This window comes from Equus asinus, chromosome 12, assembly GCF_041296235.1.
Source record: "Equus asinus isolate D_3611 breed Donkey chromosome 12, EquAss-T2T_v2, whole genome shotgun sequence".
NCBI classification, from domain to species: domain Eukaryota; kingdom Metazoa; phylum Chordata; class Mammalia; order Perissodactyla; family Equidae; genus Equus; species Equus asinus.
Genome location: NC_091801.1, coordinates 76,954,243 through 76,980,365, shown reverse-complemented (window position 1 = coordinate 76,980,365; position 26,123 = coordinate 76,954,243). Strand labels below are relative to the sequence as shown.

Genomic DNA, 26,123 nt, shown 5'->3' with positions numbered 1-26,123 from the left:
TAAAAACATGAGTCTTGCTCCTGAGTTGCTAGATGACTACGGACAAGCTATAGCTGTAAGGGAAGAAATGGAAAGATTCCTTAGTTCTTTGAAAAGCCAGCTGACAGCCCTTGATAGCAAAACTCCTAATAAGTGATTGACAGCTCTGGCTGCTGAGCCTGGTTAAAGAAATCCCAATGAATTTAGAAAAGAAAATGTGCATAGCAGACCAAAATTTGCTGAGGCAGATATTAAATTTTAGCTTTCATAAAAAGATCTTCGATATCTCGGGAAAGGCTCAAGACTCTGGGTTATCAGATCATCAAGGCTAGAGGCATGTTCAGGCGGAATGGCTCAGGGATCCAGGGTCCAATATGCATTACGTGGATCAGATGTTACTTCCACAGTATTTAGATCCCAGAATGAAGATTTCCTCCATCAGGCTTACCACATCTCCGAACAATTCTTCCTCCTCAAGGGCAAAGCAGAGTGTGTCCTCTTGTTCCTAACTATGATTATCTCTCCAGATGGGCAGGACTCTCTGTTTTAAAGCACTGTGTTTTTGTGGTACCAATGGTCCAAGATCTTCAAAAATGATTTAACGATGCCTTTGGAAATTTATGTTCTCCTGATATGCCTCTCATACATATACCTCTTGAAAGGGATGTAGCTGGCCTCGGCTTTGTTCCTCTACCTCGTGATACAACAGCGAAACCCCAAACAATCCAGTTAAAACATGGGCAAAGAACTTAAGTAGACTTTCTCCAAAGAATATATACAAATGGCCAGTAAGTACTTGGAAAGATGCTCAACATCACTAATCATTTAGGAAATGAAAAATCAAAACCACAACGAGATACCACGTAGCATACTTTTTATCAAAAATCAGAAAATAAGTTTTGATGAGGCTGTAGAGGAATTGAAAGTCTTGTGCCCTGTTGATGGGAGCGTAAAATGGTACAGCCGCTATGGAAAAGAGTATGAATGTTCCTCAAAAATTAAAAATAGAATTACCATATGATCCAGCAATTCCATCTATGGGTATATTCCCAAAGGAATTGAAGCAGGGAATCTGATATTTGTGCACACATGTTCACGGCAGCATTCTTCCCAATAGCCAAAAGGTGGAAGCAAGTCAAGTGTCCATTGACAGATGAATGGATAAACAAAATGTGATGTATATACACAATGAAATATTATTCAGCCTAAAAAGGAAGGAAATTCTGATACGTTCAACAGCATAGATGAACCTTGAGAGCATTATGCTAAGTGAAACAAGGTAGCCACAAAAGACAAACACTGTATAATTCCACTTCTATGAAGTAGCTCGAGCAGTCAAATTCACAGAGACAGAAGGTATAATGGTGGCTGCCAGGGGCTCAGGAAGGGGAGAATGAGGAGTTGTCATTTAATGGGTACACAGTTTCAGTTTGGGAAGATGAAAATGTTCTGGAGATGGACGGTTGTACAAGAATGAATGTACTTAATGCCATTGAGCAGTACACTTCAAAACTGTTTAAAATGATAAATTTCATGTTATGTATATTTTACCACAAAGACAAAATAAAATGAATAAAACATGGTTCTTTCATAAAGTCGCCATGATGACCACTTTTTCTCTCTTTTCAGAAAAAGAAACTATTGTGTCCTGTCTTACTAAGATGCTTGCAAAGATTTTCGGACAATCAGTGGATCTTCTTCCAAAGCTTCCATGAGTTAAGATTCTCTAAAATAGTTCTATCACCTTCATCCATTGCTTTAGACGCAGTCTGCCTTTAGGGTCCTTTAAGTATACATTAATATGAAAACGAGGCATCGCTCCTTCACACACTTTCATTGGATCCGGACTGTGAAGGTGAAGTGGCTGGAATCAAACCACAGCTCCTTAAGGCCTGGGTTGATTGCAGACTTCGAATGCAGTGCCGCTTGGTGAAACAAGGTGAGGGGATGACATGGGCTTCAGGGAAAAGGAGCTCACCTTGAATTTGTAACTGTGGCTGCTTTTCGTTATGATCAATGGCCCCTGGCCCCTGTCCACATCAATCTAAGACTTGTTTCCGCCTCAGAGCAAAGCCAGCCTCAACAACACAGGAGTCAAATCTGGTCATGACGCTGCCACAAAGGCTGCACTGGCCTGGAGCACTCCCACCCCGGGACCTCTGTGGTGGTGCTTCCAGCCAAACAGGTAAGCTGGCATGACAGCTCGCTGACTTGGTCCAGACAGGGCTGGGTGGCCCAGGCAGAGGTGATCTGCCTGGCTGAGTGGCGGAGGGCCAGGCAGAGACTTTCAGAGCCTGGGCCAAATTCTTTCCCACCGCTCATTCTGGGAATTGAGGCGAGTTACTTAATTTCTTTCCATTTTAGTCTCCTCTTTTGTAAAATGGGGATGAGACCTGCCTGGCAGGTTTGTTCTCAGGATTGTATGTGACAATCCACGTCACTTGTCTGACCCTGTAGGTGAGTCTTCCCTGAATCTCACCTCTGTTATTTAATATAATGTTCCGAGTAAAGCAATTTGCTTCTCGCCTTGGCACTTTTGTATGATCTGCTCCGAGTGCCTGGAGTGTCCTCCTAGTCCTTTGCAAACTACTATGAATCTTTCAATATGCAACCCGATGTCATTCATTTTTCCTTAAGGCCACGGACCCTCTTACTCCTGTGGAGACAAACGATGCTCAATACTCTCTCTCCTCTGCTCCACTCCCAGGTCTAATTCCATATTTCTATTGTCAGGGTCTCCTTATTGAATTGTGGCTTGCTGTTTCTCTGTCTCCTGCGCTAGTCATTACTCTTTCCCAGTATCTGCAAACTTTTTGGTGGAAGGCCTGATGGTAAATATTTTAGACTTCGAGGGCCATATGGTCTCTGCTGTAACTACTCAACGCTGCCGTCATATTGCAAACACAGCTGTAGGTGATAGGTAAACAAATGAGTGTGGCTGTTCTTCCGGTAAATTTTATTTACAAAACAGGCAGTAGCCCAAACTTAGTCCATAGGCCATAGTTTCTGACCCCCACTCTATCCTACTCATGTAGCACAGAGCTAGGCATAATAACATTGGAAAAATGTATTTGTCCCAAATTCTGGGCTCAAGCCTGGCCCTGAAATGTCCTCTTCCATCCATCTGTTCTGTTCCTGTCTGAGATGGGCCCACTGGATGCCAACAGAAGTCCAGCGAGACCCATTACATGTGCCTTTTGCTCCAGTGGCTAGGTATTGTGTTTTCTTGCTTGGGCCAAAACCACGAGGACATCTGATATCAGGAAAAGGGTGTTGTTCATGGACTCAGAAGACTTGGGTTGAATTCCTAGTTTGGACACTCACAGTGTAATCCTAGGCTGACCACGTCACCCTTTTCAGCCTCAGTTTCTTCATCTACAAATAGGCTTTGTGCTTACATTGGAGGACTGCAGTAGAGATCACGATGACAGCACACGTGATATTGCTTTATGAGCTGACTTGCTAGTCAAGATCATTATTACTCTTATTAGACCCAGATTGCAGCCTTCTTCCATACTCCTCTCCCTGGGCTGGTAGGAGAGCTGTGTGTTCATTCATTTATTCACTCACATTTAATTACAAATTTAAGATTAGAATATTGGAGATAAATAAGGAAAGAAACTATTCTAATGGGCCAGTACAGGCTCAACAAACATTCCAAGCACTGTCTAACTATCTTATTTATTGTCTAGTTCTATTCTGATATGTTCCAGTGATTTGGCCACTGGACAAGGGTGTGGGATGAGAGAAACCACAGTGCTTGCCTAGATTCTCAGAATCTGAGAAGTACTAAGTCATCCATCATCAATGGGGCTCCAGGAGGACAATGAGTCAGTGTGACAGTTTGTTTCTGTTCCACCAAAGTCTACTCTCCTGTTCTCCCCAAGTCACAGCCATACTACCTGTCTCTGCAGGTGGACATGGCCATGAGACTCAGCTACAGCCAAGGAAGTGTAAGAAGAAGTAGAACGTGCCACTTCTAGGCCTGGACCTTGGGAAAAACAAAACATAGGAAAGAAGAAAAAACCCTCCTATGCACACCTCTTGTTTTCCCACTTCCTCATGGCCTGGGAGGGGTATTGATGGGAGCAACCCTGCAAGCCACAGCAGCCTGGACCCCTTAATGATCCACTGGAGTGATCCCTGGAGTGAAGCTGCCCCTGACGTGGAACCCTCACCTTGGACAGTTAACTGAGAATAACACAGACCACTTGCTGTGTTGTATTGTGTTATGCTGTGTTTTCAGCCACCGAATTTTGATGCCTATTTGTCGCAGAATTTTCTTATCAAAAATGATATAGATATATCCACCCTATTTCCTTCCTTCCTTCACATCTTCCTTTCCTCCCTGCCTGCCTTCCTGTCTTCCACTTCTTTCCTTAACTGCATGAATCTATAACCCTCAAGGTGAGATGTACTTTGGATGTAAGACTTCAAATTTTACGAAGTTAATGTGGTGTACAACGGCTGCTCCCTTGTGAGACCTGGAGCTTACACAATTTGGGGAGCTTCTTCAAGTAAAAATTTACAAAATCTTGAATACAAAATCAGGTACGAAAGCCCTGAAGTCTAAGCCTTATCAGCTTCTCAGTAGATCCCCCACCGGTGGTGTATGCATGATATACACAGTAATATATGAGTACGGGAAAGTTCTGCCTGAACCTACTAATCAAGTGTATTAATATTTCTGCACAAAAACTTGTGAATATTCTATCAATGAAGATTATATTTAGACTCCCAGTAATTCAGGTCAAGTTTCTTGCTGAAATTAGTTAAGGTCAGGTTTGGTCTGGCTGTCAAATGAAGTTTTAAAAATATAGCTTTCAGAGCTTTTTGGATTTGGGAATTGTGGATACGGGATCTGCATAACTCATGTTAAGTCCTTCTTAGGTACTGGGAGGGAAGGAGGGTACTATATGTACAATCTAAACCCCTGCCTTCAGAGAGTCTACCATCTCACCAGGAAATAGAGCGTGAAGTAACAGAGCTCCAATGTGGTTACTGCTGCAAAAGTAGCTCACACAGAATGAAAGACTTGTGCCACCCCCAAGAGTTTCCTGTTGATGAGCACAAAGTCCATAGGGAAACAGGAAGCTCGGAGAGTCTCTGAGCCCTACCACTGTGACATTGCCTGATGTTCACCTGGATGACATGGCAGGTCCAGGTGTTCCAAAGAGTGAGTCGGTTAGAAGCAAGCTCACTGAAGAAGCAGAGAGACCCAGCTCAAATTCTAATTCTTCCACTTACTAATTGTGATACTGGGTAAGTCACCTCTTTAGAGTCATCAGCTGTTATTAATGACATAGAACAGTTGTGTTACCGGCTACCATTTGTCAAGTCCTTGCTATGTATTGTGATACATACTTGAGATGAATGGTCTCATTTAATCCTCCCCATAACCCTATGAGATAGACTTATTATCATTTTAAGACTAAAGAATTAAAGATCAGAGAACTTTAGAAACTCATCTAAGGTTCCAGTCCATTTGGCTCCAAAGCCCAAGCGTGGAACTACTGTGACTCTGCCCCCGTAAAGATGGTAATCCAGAAAGTCATGAACATAAAATGGGGCTGAGTCGGCTTTCTCCCAGGCTTCTGCATTCTCCACCCTCACTCTAAATTTGACCAAGACACTGATGTCTTCTAGTCTCACCTCTTCCTTTCCAAGATGACATTATCCTAGATTTTAAGACAGAGATCATAAAAGACAGATCATAGGAGACAAGTGGACTATGACTAGGTTTTGTGGCCCTAAAAATATCTTAAGCTTTTTTGAAATTTCAATTTGGTAATTTTGTATAAAAACCTGTACATCAGCTTTCTCTTGAGAAACTGAGAGAAATGATAACACTAGGCTTGCGTTTTTCCGCGACAATATCTGGCAGCCCCCAAATTTCAAGTAGGTCCCTTTCTTATACGTCTTCAGTGCACTCTGTACTTTCCTGTATGGCATTTAACATAGCTCATAGTTCTACATTTATTTCTGTAAATATATCATATATATGCACTACTTGTTTCCCTGAGTAGAGCATAAGATCCATGTCTGATTTGCTTACACCGTAATCCCAGTGACTGATAGGGAATCTGGTCCAAAGCAGGCAGTCAACCAACACTCGTTAAAGAAATAAACTCTTCTGAATTAATGAGGAAGAGAACATGAAGTTAGTGTGTTCACGTGTCCATTTCACCCCTATTACTATGGCAACTTAATACACTTAATAAAGAGCCAGGATTTACTTTCAGAAAGTCTAGCTTCGAAGCTCATGCTTTTAGCTACTCAGCCCTTCCATATGCAGCTGGCTCTCAGTCTTTTTGAAGAGTTGATTCATAACGGCCAAAAACACTTGCCATCTAGGTCCAAATGTTGGAAGTATAATGACTTCAAAGTGATGTCTTTCTGCCACTTAATGACCCTAAACATTAAAAAAATTAGAATTGGCAGGGCCTGTGGAGCTATTGTTCTTTAACTTATTGGGGTTTCCAAATGGTGGCTTTGTGCTGCCAACTAGAATAATATTAAGGATTTATAGGCAATAAAACATAGCCAGGTCCCCAACCATAACAATTGCCATGAGCTGCACGTGGGAAAACAATCTCTAATTTATGTTGCCTGATGAGACAGTGATTGGCCATAATCATACCTTGATTTTTATATATTGGCTTTCTTCAGAGGATCATCCAGTCCTTGAGCATATGGTCTATGACCTTCCTAACAAGTATCCATCGTAACACATGTAGACAGGGAAGGTCCATAATCCCCAGACCTTCTGTAGAGCACTCAACCCATTAATCCCCCACTGTTTCAGGTTGTTATTTGAGCGAATCTATTAATCTAACAAACTGAGCAAGTACCACAGTCCAACCCTGTATATGTGGCTAATCTCCTTAATGGGGCAACAGGACATCTGCAGGGTGACTCGAGTCATATATTTTCCACTAAGTATTTCCCAATCCTCCCAGGTGGAATAAGCTTCTCCCAGTCATCCTCCCTAGCGCCCTTAGCACTTTGCCAATTCTTCTGCCATACATGGGGGGCCTCAGGTGAGAGTCAGGCAGCCCTGGCTCATTGCAAAGGCACAGGTTTTCGTAGAAGACGGCCATGGGGATGCAATGGATCCACCCTTACTAGCGGTGTGAGTGGGGTACACCCATTAATTCTCTTATCCTCAATTTTCTCATGTTTAAAATCAGAAATAATGTTACTTGCTTTGCACAGTTGGGAAGAATATTTGGGGTACAGTATGGAAAGTACTTAACTATAGAGATGGTATGAAATAAATATCGAACTCCTTCTCTTCTCAAGTGCAGGAAGTGTTACGTACTCTTTTATGTATTCCCTTTGGCAGAGCTCCTGCTGAATTGAAGGAGATCAATAAAAACATGTTAAAGGAAGGAAGGGAGGAAACCTCAAAGTCCTTAAGTGATGTGGGTCATTTAATGGTAGCAGGAATGGAACAGATAGGAAATTCAGAATTTCACAAAACTAACCCAAGGAAAAAGAGGCTTAAGACATGTGAATGGATATCTCATGACAACAAGATTCCATGGTCAGCATAACCTCCGTTGGCATGCTTCGATTTGAGGATTTCCTATAAAGCCTTTCCAAGAAAAGGCCCACTATCTATTTCACTACAGTAGCCCCCCTTATCCACAGGGGATATATTCCAAGACCCCCAAGTGATGCCTGAAACCACAGATGGTACTGAACCCTATTTACTATGTTTTCTCCTATGCATACATACCTATGACAATGTTTAATTTATAAATTAGGCACAGTAAGAGATTAACCACAATAAATAATAATAAAATAGAACAATTATAACAGTGCATGGTAATAAAAGTTAACATAGATCTTAGCAATCTCAGCGTACAATTTTTTTCTTTCCTTATTAAGTGGAGAACTTTTTCCTCTTCACTTAAAGGAGCACTTTATGGCTTCTCTTCGGCGTATCTGAATTGCCAACATCACTACTCTTGTGCTTTGGGGTCCTTATTAAGTAAAATAACAGTTCCTTGGACGCAAGCACTGCAATACTGCAACAGTTGATCTGATAACAGAGAGGGCTACTAAGTGACTAACGGGTGGACAAAGTATAGAGCGTGGATCTGCTGGACAGAGGGATGGTTCACGTCCTGGATGAGATGGAGCGGGAAGCCATGAGATTTCAACTCATGATCTAAAACTCATGAATTGTTTAATTCTGGAGTTTCCCATTTAATAATTTTGGTTGACCATGGGTAGCTGAAACCACAGAAAGAAAACCATGACTAAGAAGGGGACTACTGTATTTGAGTTTAGTGTTTGACATTCCATTTCTTTTATCATGAGAAAGCCCTCAACTTTGTCTTCTGTGGGCATCTCTTACCTCATCCAAGTCCCTGGGGTTTACTCTCCCAGGAGTCAATTTTTGTTGCAAATTGCCATGCAGGATGGAAACCGGAAAGTCTCAGTCCATTGGGGACCATTTTCTACTGCTTTGATGATATCAGTGTCACACTGCTAAAAAGCAGATGCTCTCTCACCATCTTGAAACGACACCCTTGACCTCTACTCCGGTGATATAAGCATGCCACCACTGCTGGTCCTGAAGTAACTTACACAGGAAGTGTGAGGAAAGGAGGACGAGGCTGTGCCTCATTGTCCACTCTGTCATGATCATCCCACACCCATGCAGACATGCACTCCATATTCGTCAGTGTCCCAGCAGAAAGTCACACTCAAGGGATTTAACTGAAAAAAGCTTAAAAAGGGACAGTTTCAGAGCAGGAGTGGCTAAGTAAAAACATCTGTGTCTTTCTGAAGCTATGATTTTAACAGTTTTTTGTTTTTTGTTTTTTGTTTTTTTGGTGAAGAAGATTGGCCCTGAGCTAACATCTGTTGCCAATATTCCTCTTTTTGTTTTTGCTTGAAGAAGATTGTCCCTGAGCTAACATCTGTGCCAATCTTCCTCTATTTTGTGTGTAGGACGCTGCTACAGCATGGCTTGATGAGCAGTGTGTAGGTCCATGCCTCGGATCTGAACCTGCGAACCCCGGGCTGCCGAAGCAGAGTGTGCAAACTTAACGACTACACCACCAGGCCAGCCCCTTAATAGCATCTTTTAAAGCCTCAATTACACCATGATGAAATATTTTTCAGAGAGTACTTTGACATATGTGGTCTTGGTCTTTCTCAGCCAACATCTCCCTAGGTTTGCAAATAAATGGTCATTAGCTTTTCTTTCCATAGTGGAGCCCATAAGAGCATGTTTAATATCATGCTAACAACAAGCCTGATTTGACGCACAGAAGATCCTCTGGCCCCCAAGTGCAGCCCTCAGATACTGCCTCAGTTAAGCAAAAAGTCAGAGGGAGGCTCAAGTTTCCGTCGCACAGTCTGTGTAAGAGACGCAATTGGTAAGGACTCGGCTATTTCAAGGTATGAAAACGAAAAACGGAAGTGCAATTTCACGAGTTGTGCCAGATGCATAAATTGGAGTGTGCTGTCTACTTCGTTGGGGACCTCGTTTCAAATATACATCCTCCAGTTTCCATTTATGGCCTCATAAATTCATTTGTTATTCTCAGCTGGACCTGCGTCATGGACTCCAAAAGGATATCTATAATCATTAGGATTTTAGGAAAGCGAGAACAGGAGACACTCTCTCCAGTATAATTTCCATCCTTTTGGACATATCCTCCTATTATTCAAACCTGTCAAGCCACACAAGGGTTGGTAATGGGATATTGGAGATGTAGCCCAGCCAAACAGGCAGAGCTCCAAAACAATCATATTCTGGCTGTGGGTTTTGGTAAGAAGATCAGAAATAAACATGAAAGCTTTAACAAAGAAATTTATCAAAATTATGCTGTGTCTGGTTCTAAATTTTATAAATATTCTAGTCTAATAAGAAGTGAAAAATGAAAGTTAATTTCCAGGTGGCTTTTGTTTTCTCATATGCAAAATGCATAATAGCACTTTCTTCACTGGAGGGTTTGAAGGCTGAATAAGAAAACTATTAATCACCTCAATCATTTGTTGAATGAGACAGGGAATAGATAGATAGGTATACAGACAGGTAGATAGATAGATAAATACATAGATAGATAGATACATAGACTTAGATAGACAGATATAAACAGATGGATAGCTAATAAATAAATAGAGATATATAGATAGAGACTGACGGCTACTCAGCGATGGTAAACATTAAAGCCCCGAGCTCAATGTGCATCATTCCTTAAGTCATCAATACATATTTGTTGAATATATGGATTATCACAACAAAACTCTGTTTTGTTTTTTAACTTTCAGTCCTTAAACGTCACACATTCACACTTAACATTTATTTCAAAAAAAAAAACAAGATGGAAGTTATATTTCCAAAAGATACATTTCCACTAATCGATTCCACTGGTAAATTCTTAAGCAATTACCCACAGCAGTTACAGAGAGAAGTCCTTCTGCCTGCCACCGAGAGCACAACCTTCTGCCAAGCAGACCCTCGTGTATGAGTTAGGGGTCCATGGGTACATTCAGGTAGCTCTCTGACTGGGAGGTAAGAGGGTCTATGGGGAGTGCGTGGCGTGCAGGTGGGGAGGGTTTCGTGTATAAACCGGTCTATATAATTAGAAAGTGTATCTAGTTAAATCACTCTGTCTTGGTCATTTATGAACACAACCTGCTTTAGATGAATCTACTCAACTTCCAATAACAAGGACATTAATAATAATGATGATTGTCAGCACTTAACTATGTATAAGACAGCATCTAAGTGATTTGTGTGTATTAACTAATTTAATCTCCTCAACAATCTTATAAGTTAGGTACCCCCTTATAAGTCAGTGCCCCCTTTTCACTGATGAGCCAAACAATACACAGAAAAGTTGAGGAACCTAACAATCTCATACTTCATAAGTGGCAGAGCTGGGGTGTGACCCTAGTAATCTGAATCCAGAATCTAAGCTCTTGGCCACTACAGAAAACTTTCATTCAATAGTTTAGGAAATGGAGGCTTAGAAAGGAAAACAGTCCATAGTGCCAGAGCCACTGCTGGGAAGTGCCTTTTAATTTAGTCAGTACAAATCCACAAAATGCTTACTTCAGGCCAGCAAGTGGGCAAGTGCTTAGAGAGAAAGTTGAGAACGAGGCAGCTAAGGTCCCATCCTTGCCCTCACAGAGGTGAAACGTGAGTCAGGACACAAAGCGAGTGAGCAGGCGATGATAAAGTGGGTGGGGCTGTGCTGTGGGAGCGGGCACTAAGGCAGCATCCGGGCCCAGGTGAGAGCGAAGGACGACTGCATTAGCCAGGCGAGTGCTGGAGCCTTGGTGGGAAAGTCACGCTGCATTTAGAATAAAATATAAACTTCTCATCCTGGCCTCTGAAGTTTGGAATGGTCTGACCCTGTCTACCCTGGGAATCTCATCTTGGCCACACTCGCCTTGTCCTCTCTCTGGCCCATCCCACCTGCCTGTTTTCAAGCTTTCTTGAATATTCTAAGGCCTTTCCTGACTCAACTGCTTCACATATCCTTCCCTTCTGTTGAAAATGCTCCTCTTTCTTCCCAAAGCTGCTTGATTTCCTCCCTCAGGGCTGGCTTCAATGTCGTCTTCTCAGGGAGGCCTTTATAAAAAGCATCCTTTAAGCAGTGCCCCCAAGGATCTCAAGTTGTCATTGTTATGAATTGAATTGTGTCCCTTCCTCACTCCCAAATTTATCTGTTGAACTCCTAACCCCACTGTGCCTCACAATGTGACTTTCTTTGGAATTAGAGTCTTTATCGGGGTCATCAAGTTCAAATGAGGTCATAAAAGTGGGCCCTAATCCAATAGAGCTTGTGTCCTTAAAAGCAGGGGTAATTTGGACACAGACACAGACACAGGGTGAACACCATGTGAAGATGAAGGCAGAGATCGGGGAGATGCTTCTATAAGCCAGAGAACACCAAAGATGGCAGGCAAAACACCAGGAGCTAAGAGCGAGGCCTGGGTAGGAACACTGCGGACAGCTTGCTCTCAGGCTTCCAGCCTCCAGAACCGTCAGACAATACGTTTCTGTTCTTTAGGCCTGAGTTGTGGTGCTTTATTATGACAGTCCCAGCAAACTAACACAGTGATTACAACCTTCTTAATGGGTTTATTAGCCCACTTAACTCCAAGCTCTATGGGGCCAGGGTATGTCTGCTTCAGTCGTCAGTGTCCCTAACCAGGGCTGGTCCACGGTCGGTGCTCAGGGAACTCTTGCTGTGGACTGATTCTCCCCCCACAGCCACCCCAACCCCTCTCCTCCTCTCTTCCTTCCCCCTTCTTCTCTGCCCCCTCCACTCCCCGTATTCTCTCCCCTACCTCTTGCTTTTGAAATGCTTTCGGGATGACGGGATCTATAAGTTTCTAAAATTTGGTCATAGCTGAGACAGGTCAAGAGACAACAGAGACCAGAATCTGATGCCAAGGAGACCCCACAGACCTCACCAACCCACCCAAGAGACCCTTGTGTAATTTCCTTTTGGCAGTCTTAGGCATAGTCTGCTTCCTAAGGATGAATCACAAAGAACTTGGAAAGTGGAGAGCACATGGCCCATGGTACTCCTCAAGCTTAGTTTAGAACCCTAGCTTTTCCCCTTTCTGATTAGGCAACCTGGACTTCAACTAGTCTAAAAACTAGTAATACTGCTTTGTGCATTTAGCAACATATGGTGAGTCTTTTTCTATGACAATAATTGTTGATTTACAACATCTTTCTTAACGTTTACGATAATATGGCACTATTAAAGAGAGATATATAGACATATGTGGCAATTTTGCCAATCCCCATTACTGTACATTTAGGTATCTTTCAAATTTTGCTATTACAATAGTTGATGTGATAAACTTTCCTGTATAGTCATTTTTGTGAACTTGTGCAATGATCTTTTTAGACTGTATTCCAATTATTTCTTTAGGATACATTTCTCTAGGATAAATTTAAGTCTAAAGGAGTGCAAAGTTTCAATATGTCTTCCGTATACTGCTCAGTTGCTTCCCAGGGAAGTGGGACCAATGCGTTCTCACAGCAGCAATATAGAAAAGCAGAAGAACAGCTGTTTCCCACACCAAAGATTGCCATTCTCTCACGTATCAGCAGCCTAGTGATACTGAACATTTTTCCATCTCCATGAGCCATTGCTGTTTGTCTCCCGCCCTCTCCTGCTGGCTGGTGACTCTCCTTGATCACTTTGCCCCAGTCTCACTCTGCTATGCTCCATGTCCCAGGAGAGGGCTTCACCCAGGCTCTCCAACCCTCCAGCATCCTGCTGGGTTGGTCCAATGATGACCCCTGAAGGGTGTCAGAGGGCAGGAGTGCCTCCTGCTCCCCTCCACCAGGTCAGGCCAAGGGTTTGGCGATAGCTGTGTTTCTCTGTATATCGACACAATTCTTGTCTGGAAGCTCCCCTTTCACAGGCAGGTTCTGGTAACATTGCTCCCAGCATGCCCCTTCGGGCCAAGCATGGAAAAGGGCTCTGCTGTTGCTTCCCGGATGCTTCCCCATCCTTGCAGGTTTCTTAACCTGCCCAGCCCTCTACAAATAGCCCCATCATTGAGCTCTCTTCAATTACTGCTTTGGGTATGCCATCTGTTTCCAACTAGCACCACCGCTGTCTTAATCACTTTTCTATTTCAGCATTTACCAGTCGTATATATTTAAAATACATATATATGTATATATATACATATATTTCATTAATCCTTTGTTATCTAGTATTGTAATATTTTCCCTAGTCTTCTGATCCTCTATTGCCTTTTTTCTGTTTTTTTTTAAAGGCATTTTAATACAATTGGATATCCCTAATTTGAGGCAAAGGGAAATTTAATTTGGCACAAAGCCTGAATTCTGAGATCATTTTACAGAACAGTTAGTATAAAATTTAGAGTAAACACAGTTATAGGAAATGGAAACGTGGATTAGGAGACCTTTCTGAAACAGAGAAGAGTCAGACACGATATAATGGATAAAAACGGTGATGTGAATTAACGCTTTGGCCATAAACTGAGTTTCTTTAAGTGATTCAAAGTGTTTGCTTACTTACTTAGGCAGATTAAACTTTCTCCTTGAAAATAGTGCTTATATTACTCACTATGTGTACAAGATATTTCCTCGCAGTTTACAATTCAACTAACATTTCTTTGAGTATTTATTATGAGTCAGCCACTTTCTTACATCTAACAGTATGAAAACTGTAAAGTTGGTCTTCTCATTCCATTCTCATTCATTCTCGTGAATTCTCATTGAACTTTGAGATCAAAGTTCAGAGAGGTTAAATAATATACTGAGAGTCATGCAGATAACGAATTAACCAACTTCTCGGCAGGAGAAAAATTTAAACCTAAACCTTTTGCTTTTAAATCCAGTGCTCTTGTTACAGTATCAAATACTTATCAAATAAAATATACTTCAACAGAAATCATGAATATTTAACAAAAATCAGATTTAGCCTACATGTAATGATGCTTCTGAAATGTTCGAATTCAGTATATGTGTTTAAAGAGATACGATAGTGAAATAAGAGCCAAATACAGTCAGAGAATTTACAAAAGTAATGAGTTATAAGCACTATGTTTAAATGAAACAAACGTTTTTTTAAAAGTCCTCCGTGAATAAAAATAAATATAATAAAAATATCCCGAGAAACAGGTTGCAGAGTGTGCCTATACTGCTATCAGTTAAAACTGAGATATCCAAATGGGCTTAAAAGCTATTAATGGGAACTGCTTGAAATGGGTTACCCTAAATGGAAAGAATGTGTAGCACAGGAGAGGCTCTTGATTTTTGGTGAGATAACAAGAATTAGTGGACCAGAAAATATGTCGTTTTCCTCATTCTGGACATAATAGATTGTACAAGAATAGAATTGTGACCACAAGTGCAATATCAAAGACACATGGGTGGGCCTCCCCTGAAGCAGTGTTGGCAAAACGTACAGCATTTATGGAAATTCCTTCCCTTCAATGCTCACAGTTACAGAGTTCAGCTGCTTCCATGTGATGCAAGCAACTTGCCAATAAATCAAAAAAGATAAACCACTCTGCCTACGCATTATGAACAGCAGTGCTAGAAACCACAGCCACAGAGAGAGGGAAGTTTCCTGTGATGACATGTGGAATAGAGAGGATGTGGTTGCATGTAGTTCAAGTTCAAGACTTCCAAATCGTTTATCTGCAGAGAAAGACAGCATCTGTCAAATCTGATGGCATTCACTGATGTATAATATATTCCAGAATCCAATTCTAGAAAGACGGCAACTTTATCACATACCTGCATCCCCTTCTCATGTCCCACTGCCAACCATGTCTATGAATTTGGGGTCAGCAGACACATGAGGCCTGGTGAGGGTAAATGAGTCCTTGGGACGTGCAGAAATCCAGGCAGAAAATGCTGCTGAAGGACTTCTGCTCCCAGGTCAGATGAGAGCCTGGAAAAAAACGGAGAGAACCTTGGGTTGAAGGGTAGAACATAGGAGCAGTAGAAAGAGTGAGACTTATGGAGAGCTTGGACCCCCAACAGATTCAGGGCCTGACAAAGCACTTCTGGAAAGACTGTTGGCCTCCCTGGTTTCAGAGCCCCCCTCTAGGAACTGAACAGGTAGGCTGAGGCCCTTTCTCAGCTGAGTCTTAGAGACTATTAGTCTGTAGGGCAGAGAACAGTTGCCTTTCTCATCTTTGGGGATCAATGCTAAGATACCCCAGGAGCTGAAGCTGAGCCCCATTGAACGGACAACGGAAATTTGCGATCTGCTCAAAAGAGATCTAACAGCCAGAGAGAGAAAACACTGGAGAATAAAGACCAGTTAAACAAACAAACAAAATAACATTTAAGATTCCATTACAGCATGGAAAAAAGACTTCATAGAACCAGATGTAATCAATTCTCATTATTCACGGTAGTTGTTTCATAAAGTTGCTGGGAACACTGAATTAGCAAATACTGAACCATTACTGCTCGAGGACATATAGGGTTAGGTTTCTGCAAGCCTCTGGCGACAACATTCTCATCAATGGATTAGTACATAACTTTATGTGTATTTGTATTTAAAGATACCTTATTTAGTACCTATCGTGGATTCGTTTGCATCGTACTTACAGGTGAACCAAATTACAACTGATGGAGAGAGGGTTAGTAAAACAGTTCACACATTAAAAATGCATTGAGTTAAAGAAAGGCTTGAGTCTGAATTCTGAAAACCTTGCCCAATTCTAAGCAGGATTGATAATAGAAAAGACACACACCAAGACAAAGTTTGACAATGTTCTTTGTTTTTGAATCTCAGGGATAAAGAAAAAGCATTGAAAGCTTCCACACGGAAAGAACAATAATTTACAAAGGTAAGAAAGATTAAACTGGCATGGAACTTCTCATCCCCAGCACTAAATTAGAAAATAGTGGGATAACAGTGTGAGACTGCTCAGAGAATGAATTCTGATCCAAGAATTCTGTGTCCACCCAAGAGGATGTTTATCTGTTGGTGTGAAAGAAAGTTATCTGCAGAGCTGTAAGGATTCAAGGAACGTGTCACCTACCCCTCACCTGATGGAAATACTCAAGTAAGGACTCTAACCAAACAAGACATGAATCCAACAGGAGACCTCAAGACAGGAGAAAATACGAGGAGGAGGAAAGAGCAAGAAGTAAATAAAGATAGAAGTAAAGATAGATATACATAATTATCAAAAGCCTTGGAATGAACAGCACAAACACCAAAGAGGAGTTCCTGAAATAGAAGTCACAGGCGACAAGGGCAAACGTTTAAAACTAGAAGAACAAAACTCCTTCTGTGAATAAAGACCTGAAGATGTGGGGTAGACCAGAGGGGAGAGGCAAAAATATTTCTAAATTCTTGTTACATTGTGGTAAGAAGATAGCAATGGGGTGGGTTAAACAATCTTGATTAGGAGTAATGACGGATATCTTATTTTCATATAATAGTGGAAGGATAGTGATTCTGAGCTTCACGGAAGGGAAGGTAATTGTAAGTGGTCTCAGAGAGAACAGTATAAATTTTAAACTAACAAAGGGAATAAAAAGGGCTGTGTAGTGACTAGAACAGACCAGCAAAAATAAAGGAGAGGAAAAGCTGGAAATAACAATGTTCAATAAATAATAAAGAATGTGAAAGGGATAAATCATATATAATTGTTCTTAGACTATATGTGAATTGGTGAAGGCTGCCAAACTTGTTTTAAAAATAAAACCCATCTCCATATTGTTGACAAAGATGAATTGAAGACAAAGTTGAAAATAAAACAGATGCATAAAGATAAACCAGGCATACAACAAGAAAGTCAAAGTAGCAATTTTAGGATTATATATATTGAAATTACTCAATTCACACATTGTATACATATTTATAAATTACATGTGTGTATATTACTCTTTGTTCTTTTAATATATATTATACATTTTTAGATATGTATAACAAGCATTTTCAAAAAGTAATCATACTTATGACTACAAAAAAGCCTAAGAAACCCAAAAATAGAAATTTAACAGGCTACATACTGTGATCAAAATCATAATAACTATAAATAACTAATAAAAAAAGAGCACAAAAAATTATTAAATACTTGGAATTAAAAACACGAAGAGGCAATTGCAACTGAAATTACAGAGTATCTAAAAAGCAATGAAAAGGAGAAAACTTTATATCAACACCCATGGGGTACAACAAAATCAATATTCAGAGAAAAATTCAGAGCTTATAATGGTGTTATTTTGTAAGAGGGAAGACAAATAAAAGGAAGTTAGTCCCCTTTTTAGGAAATAAGAACCAAAAACAAAACAAAAAGTCTGAATGAAAGAAGAATTATTCAAGTAGAAACTAAAATTAATGAAATACATACGAAAAAGATACATGTTTTAGAATAAATACATCAAAACCTGGTTCTTTGAAAAGATTAATAAAGTATGTAACTGCTTTGTGAGGTTGATTAAGGTAAAAAGTAAAAAGTAAAATATACATGGTTCAAAACGAAAAGGAAGGTTTAAACACATATATGAGAGAGACTTTTAAGAATTGCGAGTGAATAATATGTGTAAATCTATAGCAAATAAGGAAATCAATCTGTAAACAAACCTGGAAAAATGAGTATCTCCCAATTAAAGTACAAACTACCAAAACTACTTTGGAAGAAGGAGACAATCCAAACAGATTAATTACCACAAAAAGGATTGGAAAAGTGATTAAAGATTTACCCTTAAAAAAAAGCATAAGGACCAGATGACTTCACAACTCAGTTCTAATCTCTAAAGAATGGGTATTCCCAATGCTACTTAGAAACCTCTGACGATGCGAGAAAAATGAAAACCTCACCCATGCAATTCTTTAAAGCAGCATAACCTTAATACTAAGCCCTGCAAAAGTTCTGAAAAAAGAAACAACAATGGCAAGTATTACAAAAACTATAGATCAATTTGATGTATGACTTGAGATGCAACAATTTCAATATTAACAAATAAGATCATGCACTGGGACCTGGTAAGCTGGGTTCCAAAGATGCCATATCAGGAAATCTACTAACATAAGAACAGTAAAAATGTTGAAGGCCAACATGTATTTAGCACAGACTCTGCATCAGATACTCTGCTAAATGATTTACGTGTATTAACAAAATTGTTCTCTCACTTTAATCCTGTTTCGGTCATTATAATCATAATTAGCATCGAATTTTGAAGGCAAGAAATCCAAAGCATTAAGAAGGTAAGTTGGACTCCCGTGATCACAAAGAGAGTAAGTGGTAGGGCTGGAAACCTCATCCAGGAGTGTGGCCTCTCAGTCCCGTTCTTAGCCCCTCCACTGCAGGTGGAGGCGTGTGCTGGGGGCAGGAGGGAGGCAGGCTAAGATCATATGAAGAGATGCTGGGGAGGAATTTGATAAAATTCCATAACTATTATGATTATATTTTAGAAAAATAATACTAGAAACTAGGCAATGGTTCATTATTTATGAAAATATACTCAAACATCATTCTAAAATAGTGGGACTCTGAAGCTATTTCTCTTAAAATTAAGCACCGGATGGGATGTCCATTAACTCCATCAATATTCAACATTTCTGTCTGTTCTAGTAAACGCAGAATGACATAAAATGAAGTAATAACTTGAAACACTGTAAAAGAATCCTCAAGGATATTGCTGCAGCCACTCTAGACTACGCTCTTACCTCATTCATTTCTCTGCCCCTCCAGCATCAGGACCATGGACACACAAACACATGGTCACTTTTCCTGAGCCCATGTCCTCCTCCAGCTGCCACAGCTTATCCTTGCTCTTCTTTGCATTAAAATACATTAAAGCAGCTGTTATGCGTTTGCTGTTCTCCCATCTCTTTCCACTCATTTGTTCTTACCAAACTCAGAGCTGACTTTCACCCCTACCACTCCACTCAAAATGCTCCTGTGAAGATTACAAATGACCCCCAAGCTGTTGGAGCCGTGGTCGATTTCGTCCTTACCGTGCCTGGGTGCTGTGGCGTACCAGCCACATTCCCCGTTGAGGGCCAAGGCACTCATTTCCACAGCTGCTGGGAGTGCTGGCTGCTCACAGCTCAGAGCTGGGTCTCTCCCAAGGGACTTCATCCAAGATTTTGTGGGGGGCAGCCCACATCCGGTGACTGGACCATGGAAGGCTACCAAGGCCCGCCACGTTTACCTCAGTTCAAAACATGTCTGGCTGGCCCCCCAGCTGCAGCCCCTTTTGACGAGGCTGAGGCCTCTCTTGCAACTGCATTCAGCACTGCTTATCTTCACCCTCTGCCCAGGCCTGCGTGTATTTGGAATATTGAGGATGTGTATTATATATCTATAGCAATATCTATAAATAGATATCAATAAATAGATATGGATGTTTATAATATATACCCTCAATATGATTCCCCTTTAACAATTAATCATGTAAATCCATTCAAGGCAATTTGTATAGATCTAACTCATATACTCAATGACTCTCTACATATATATATATACATTTACATATGTATTTGATTTAAAAATCAAATATTGATAACGAGTTTTTAAAACCTATTATAAAACCTCACGTTATACGTATGCAGATGTGTGGAGGAGAGAGAGAGATTGAGAGAGAGAATGTGTTATCTCACAAATAGTGGGAGAAGGAATTAAAAAATGAAATTTTCCTTGTTATAATAATATTATGGTATTATCCCCATTTGGTTAAAATTATAAGGTTCTTCCCATATGTTTGCATAAAGAGAGGCCTGAAATATGGATAATAAAATTTTAATGAGGGTGAGCTTAGAGTGCTTGGATTTTATTTGATTTTTATTTTCTTCTTTATAATTTTCTGTATTGTTCAAATTTTTCACACTGAATGTGTATTACTTATATGATGGGGGGAATGCAATAAGGCTCTACTTTTTGTAGAAAAATGGACTAACAATGCTTACAAAAGTAAATTCTTATCAGTTAACTCTTCCCTCCCTCTCATTCTGAGGTAGTCAGGGTTGACTGAAGTGGGAAATTAATGTAATTTCATATGTAACAATATGTGATATAATATGTAATATAATATCTAACAAGGGGAGATGCCACAGGCTGTGGGAAAGCGAAGCTGTTTAAGGAAAGGATTACAGAAGAACCCCAAATCTGGGAAGGGCCAGAGATGGGTGAGATAGTACAAAGAACCAGCAGGGATGGTTTGGGACTCCTGCAGCTTTGTTTAGGATGTGGTGCTTTATTTCTAAGTCCTAGGTTCCGAGGAAACCTGTTAAAATAATAAAAACAAGACCAAACCATCTGTTTTGGTGGAAGTAGAATTGAGGGGCCATGAGGACACTCCACAATCCCGCCCAACCCCTATAGAAACTCCTAAAAGCCCTTTGCAAAACTCACAGGTTCCTAAGAAGCCTCATTTTCAGACCTCTTCTCCAGAAGACTGCCTTTTGACCATAGATCCCTTCTGTGCGCCACTGGGGTCCTGACTCATACAGGGCTCCGTTTGACTTAAAGGGCTAGGATTTTGTCAGACAGCAAAGGAAACCACTGCCGCCAGATCCATAGGGGACTGTTGTGATGAACTCCAATAGAAGGCAGACTCTTCTCTAGTTTGAGTACTACAAGGACATAAGAATAGCCCATGATCCAATGAATTACCCTTCTGGCATTGCCATCTACAATCATCTATAGAATATATATAATGTGTATTTATACATATCATATATAAGTATGTAATTATGTATGCATATGCATATGCACTGCCATATTAAATACTTGTTATGCATTATGAAGTCAAAATACACTATAGAAAATTTAAAGAAATTACACTTTTTGATCCACTTTAATTCACTAATTTTCTCAATGATCAATCACTGCATAGTGACCCCATTCTTCTTCGGGGGCAGAAAAGCTTATTTTCTTTCATTTATACTGCATTTAGAAATTAACATGAGCCCAACAAAAGGCTTACGCAGTCACTGTTCATTACTGCAGAATTTATCATAATTAACAACTGGAAGCCGTCCAAACAGGAAACAATAGGGGACTGAATCAAGAAATTCTGGCGCATCTCTTTGATAGTATAATATGCAGATGTAAAACTGATGCTGAGTTAGAGTTTACAGTGAAATCCCCTACACCTCACCTGAGCACGTGACAGTGTTATGTTAAAGTTAGCTTTTGTCTCCACCTGTTTCAGAAGTCTCACCAGTTATTCTCGGATGTCCTAAGAGAATGTCTCGTGTATGTTCACCAGGAAGCTCTGAAGTGGCATTCTCTTTCTGCTTGCTCTCCCCGTCCCTGACCACTTGCTGATGTCCACTGCTTTCACAAGTCCTGCTTCCAGGTTTACCGTGCCCATTCACAAGTCTGGCCCAAGACAGCCATCTTTGATACTTCTGAAATGGCAGTCCTCCTGGATACCAGAGAGAAACAAGGATGGCGGAGTTGTAATGCACTGAGGCCTCATTGTATTTCTAAAAGAACTTGGGGAACCATACCTTTTATGAAGTTCTATCATAAGACTTCCTCTTCAAATTTAACCTGAAGGTCCTCAGCCTCAGACGTAAGTCAATGTGGCCGCCTCAATGACTTGACAATGTCCCTGCTCTCTGCACTCTCATTTTTTCCCCTCCCATCAATGAAGTCTCCCTTTTATCTGCAAACCATGAAAGAAAATATCTACCTGAGGACCTTCTCCTCCTTCCCTCGGTAGACATGCCTGACCTCACCGGCGGTCACCAAGCTAGGCCAAGTTCAAGTTCTTCCCTCCTCTCCAAAAACATGTAAAAATAGACCTGTGAATCACTCTAAGTGAAAACAGCAGGTGGAGATATTTTAGAGAATCTTGTGCAGGAAATTACTTGAACAGAGATACAGAATATGGGAGACTTGTTCCACTAATTTTTCCACTTTCCCATTTTCTCAATAATGAAATTTACTTCAGTCATGAGGGAAATAATAAAAATGTATGAAAGATAAAAGTCATTTAATGTTTGAATAATAAACATATGTGTATGCAGTAGGTGCCAGATACCTAAATGTTATTGCATCTAGTCTTTACAATAAACCTGCAAGATAACTGCTATTATTCCAATTTTATGGATGAGAAACAGAGGCTCAGTAGAATTCCCGAGGGTATATAGCAAGTGATACGGACATTTATTTTTTTCTCTGACTCCACTCCTTTTGACTGGGAACTTCATAATCTTTTGAGGAAAATTGTTCTTCCTTCCACACCAACTATGCGCTGCTAGTGCCATTGATAATCCTGCCCACCCGGCCACTGTTAATTGGTCAAAGGGTGAGCATGTGACCTGTGTTGAACCAATCAGATTTTTTTCCTGAGGTGTTTGAATTGTTACTATGGGAAGCAAGCTAGTCCCCTCTCCAGTGGCCAACTTGTGAACTGTGAGGTTCTGGAGCTGGGGAATCCATGGTCCTTGGCAGGATTAGATCTACAGGAGGATCACAAGAAACCCAGACCCAGGGACAGAAGACAGCACACACACCCCTGATTTTCTCTGGGCCTCAATTCTCCAGTGAGATGCTCAGCAATCTCTCTCTTTGCCTTGGCTCAGTCAGGCTGGCTTTCTTATGTTTGTAACACTTGCAAATAAAAGGCCATATGCCGTATAACAGATAAGTGGAGAGCCAGCATCCAAACAAGATTCCAAACCCCCACCCCATTCTTTACACAGCCCTATAACATGGAAGCCCTGTGCCATCCGTGACACAGGTGAATACAGAACTCAGGGACAGAGTGACAGGGTCATTAGTTATAGGTCACAGATCCTCAGGTCAGTACCACTCCCTTTGACCTGAACTTTCAAGATGTGATTTGCACCACTCATGTTTCATAAACACTGACCTCAACTGGGCTCCCACTCTCAGGATTACATTAGTTCCCAAATTGAATTTCCTGTTCTTTATGTCCTCATGCCTTCTCTGGCTCAGAGAGACGAAGGGCTGTTCGTGATGGAACAGAGAGTACAGCAAGGCAGCCTCAGATGGGGAGAGGGTGACTGACCTGAGCCCTAAGACATGCTCTATCATTTCTCAAGCCCCGAGAAGCTTGCCTTGGGTCTGGCATAGATCCCTGCCAGGCTTGGAGCACTGGCCTTTAAGTACAAGCAGTGCCTGCCCTGACCCCGCCTCCACCTCTCACTCACCTCCACGCCTGTCCTCGTTTCTCGAGCCCTGCAGGTTTCAGATCAAGTGCCAGGAATTGGAAACCTTGCCCGAGCAGAAGCTGAGTGGTGCAGTGGAAGCATTACTTGGGCAAAGTGAGCAAATTGAGCAAACACAGGTTCAGTCTCTTCCAAGACCAGTTCCCTGACCTTGAATAAGTTACTAATCTGCTTTGGGTCTCTATTTTCTTCTCCAGGAAAGGGTGTAACTGGGCCGCTAAGAAAATGTCAAGGGCTTTTCACTGGAAGAGTTCCCTCCCCTCTGCTCCTTTGTTTCTGCCTGGAGCATATCATGTTTTCAGCAAATATTTATTGAATGAGTGAGTGAATGTCTCCATTTGACACTGTCTTGCCTGACCGTTGAGAGTGTAGCTCTGACTATCCCACTGAACTCTCTGATCCTTTGGGTGATATTTATTGAGCACATACTATGTGCTAAGGCCTACGCCACGTACATTCTTTCTCTTCATCTCTGAATTTCTCATATCACCTTCTATAACAATAACTAACATGCTACAGGAGGAAACCAGGGTGCTCAGGAGGAAGAAATTGCCCTAACATAACACAAGAGAGCTCAGTAAAGTGAGAGGGGAATTTCCTCCCTGCTCCCCACCGCCTACACCTGGCAAGATGTGGAAGCAGCACACCTGGACAGACAGCCAGGCTCTGTAAGTCGCATCCTGCCCTGAGCCTCTGCCCACTCATTCCGTGGAGTTGCTATGAGGACTAATGAGAAAATGCTTATGTGACACTGACACACAGTAAGTGCTCAGTTACTGCTCCATTACAATCATAGTCTCACTGTTGTTGCATCTTTAGAACTAAGAAAATCATGAAATCACGAAAACCGAGTAGCAACTTAATTTGGTAAAACAAAAAAAAAATCTATTTCTGACTTTCCTTTGGTTCATCCATCTTCCTTTTTCTCTGTTCAGGACTGGTTGTTACAGGCTAAGTGGAGATGTGTTTAGATGATGCTAAATTAGCTTTTTTAATATACAAAACAACCCAACTATTTGAGCTGGCGGTGTATATATGGAAAAGATGGCAGCTCCACTGAATACTTCTGTTATGAAAAGAGAGCAGGAAAAGAGAGTCATGTTTTTGCTGAGCCTGTTTTGAATTTGATGATCTGTCCTCATGCTCAATCCAGAAACTCAACTTCTTGCAGTAGTCAATCAGAAGAACTGCAGATAGATCTGTGAAGGCCTCCCAGGAACTGGAACTCTTAGTTAGGAGGGGCCACTCTATGATCCATCTTGCTGTTGATTTCGAATTTGTGTCTCTAAGAAATGACTCTCTGACCTATGGCAGAATCCTGTGAACTGAAAGTTCTTCTAACCACAGAACACGGGATGCAAAACTGAAAGGCAGGTGGCCCCTGTTTTATCTTGCCTTTTCCTGGAGAGGAGGTACATATGTGTAGATGTGGACACTCTCTTTGCTGGAGGGCTATTGCAAGCTATTGCAAGTATAGAATCATGGGATGCTATGCTGGTCACTCCAGATCTCTGACACTACATTCAGGTCCAAGTATTAGTTTGTCTGAGAACGCACACACAAGGGTTCGTCCAGGGCAGGGTCACCAGAATGTTGACGGGGATCAAAAGGATATTGTAGGAGGGACATTGAAAATGGAACTAATTAACGCAAAGAAAATGAGTCTGGGAATGTGTTAACGTTTAAAGTATCTTAAAGACTGTTATGGGAAGAGCAATGTGTTTATTCTAGGTACAAACCAAGGTAGGTTTAGGGTAAATGCATAGAACAATGGGGGAGGACATTTGTTTCAGTCTAAAGAGGGTATTTTCTCTCTCACAGTTGTCCAGGGGTGGGTTGGGCCGCTTCAAGAAGTGAGTTCCACCAATGGAGGTGTTTCAATATAGTTACATGCATGTAGTAATAGAGTAGAGGGGATTCAGATGCTGCTTGGGAGTGGGATCCTAAAATTTCCCTTCCATTTCTTAGCTTCTGTGAATCTATATAACCCACCAACCACCCCTCTTACTCCAACCTAGGGGTGAAGTTATCTCATTCAATATGCTAGAGAAGTATTTGTTACGCAAAGTTTAAGGTCATCGATATAGACAGATGCTGTGTTAACCAACAGATAAATGGCAGAATATAGATAATGGAGAGGATCGCTGAGGACTTCAGCATCCGGGAGAAATGGGATTATTAGCTCAGAATCCAGCTGTGGCTCATGGAAATCATAAGCTCTCCTTAGCATGTGCCCAATTCCAGAGACTTGTCCACCCGTGGCCTCCTCCACCTCTGGTTCCTGGGTCCATGCCCTCTCTGCTTTTGATCTGTAAAAATCTGAATACCAAGCTTGGTAAAGCCTTGCTTTCCCCAAAGAAATGCACTGTGACCAAGAGAGTTAGTGATCTTTACAAAAGATGGGAAGAAGGAGAAGGGAGTTAAGGGGACTTTCCTTTTCTCTAAAAGTCCTTCTCTGGCCACCTCTCCATGAGTCATTACTGCCCTATGCAG

General features: G+C 41.2%; 2 long non-coding RNA genes across 3 annotated transcripts in view; one reads left to right on the top strand and one right to left on the bottom strand.

Annotated features, from left to right (window-relative positions):
- The window catches only part of LOC123290191 (uncharacterized), a 28,461-nt gene extending 16,225 nt beyond the window's left edge, over positions 1-12,236 (top strand). Inside the window, exons 2-3 of the long non-coding RNA XR_006534556.2 lie at positions 1,609-2,164; positions 3,894-12,236. This is a non-coding gene — a long non-coding RNA (uncharacterized lncRNA). The remainder of the gene's footprint in view (positions 1-1,608; positions 2,165-3,893) is intronic.
- Positions 12,237-12,280: 44 nt separating this feature from the next.
- LOC139039943 (uncharacterized) lies at positions 12,281-23,826 on the bottom strand. 2 transcript variants are annotated; one of them, XR_011493396.1, is made up of 4 exons: positions 23,613-23,826; positions 21,650-21,856; positions 15,251-15,407; positions 12,281-15,151 (listed from the first exon to the last, which is right to left on the bottom strand). It is a non-coding gene; the product is annotated as an uncharacterized lncRNA (long non-coding RNA). The 2 variants fall into 2 exon arrangements; XR_011493395.1 differs by lacking the exon at positions 21,650-21,856.
- Between the last annotated feature and the right edge of the window lie 2,297 nt (positions 23,827-26,123).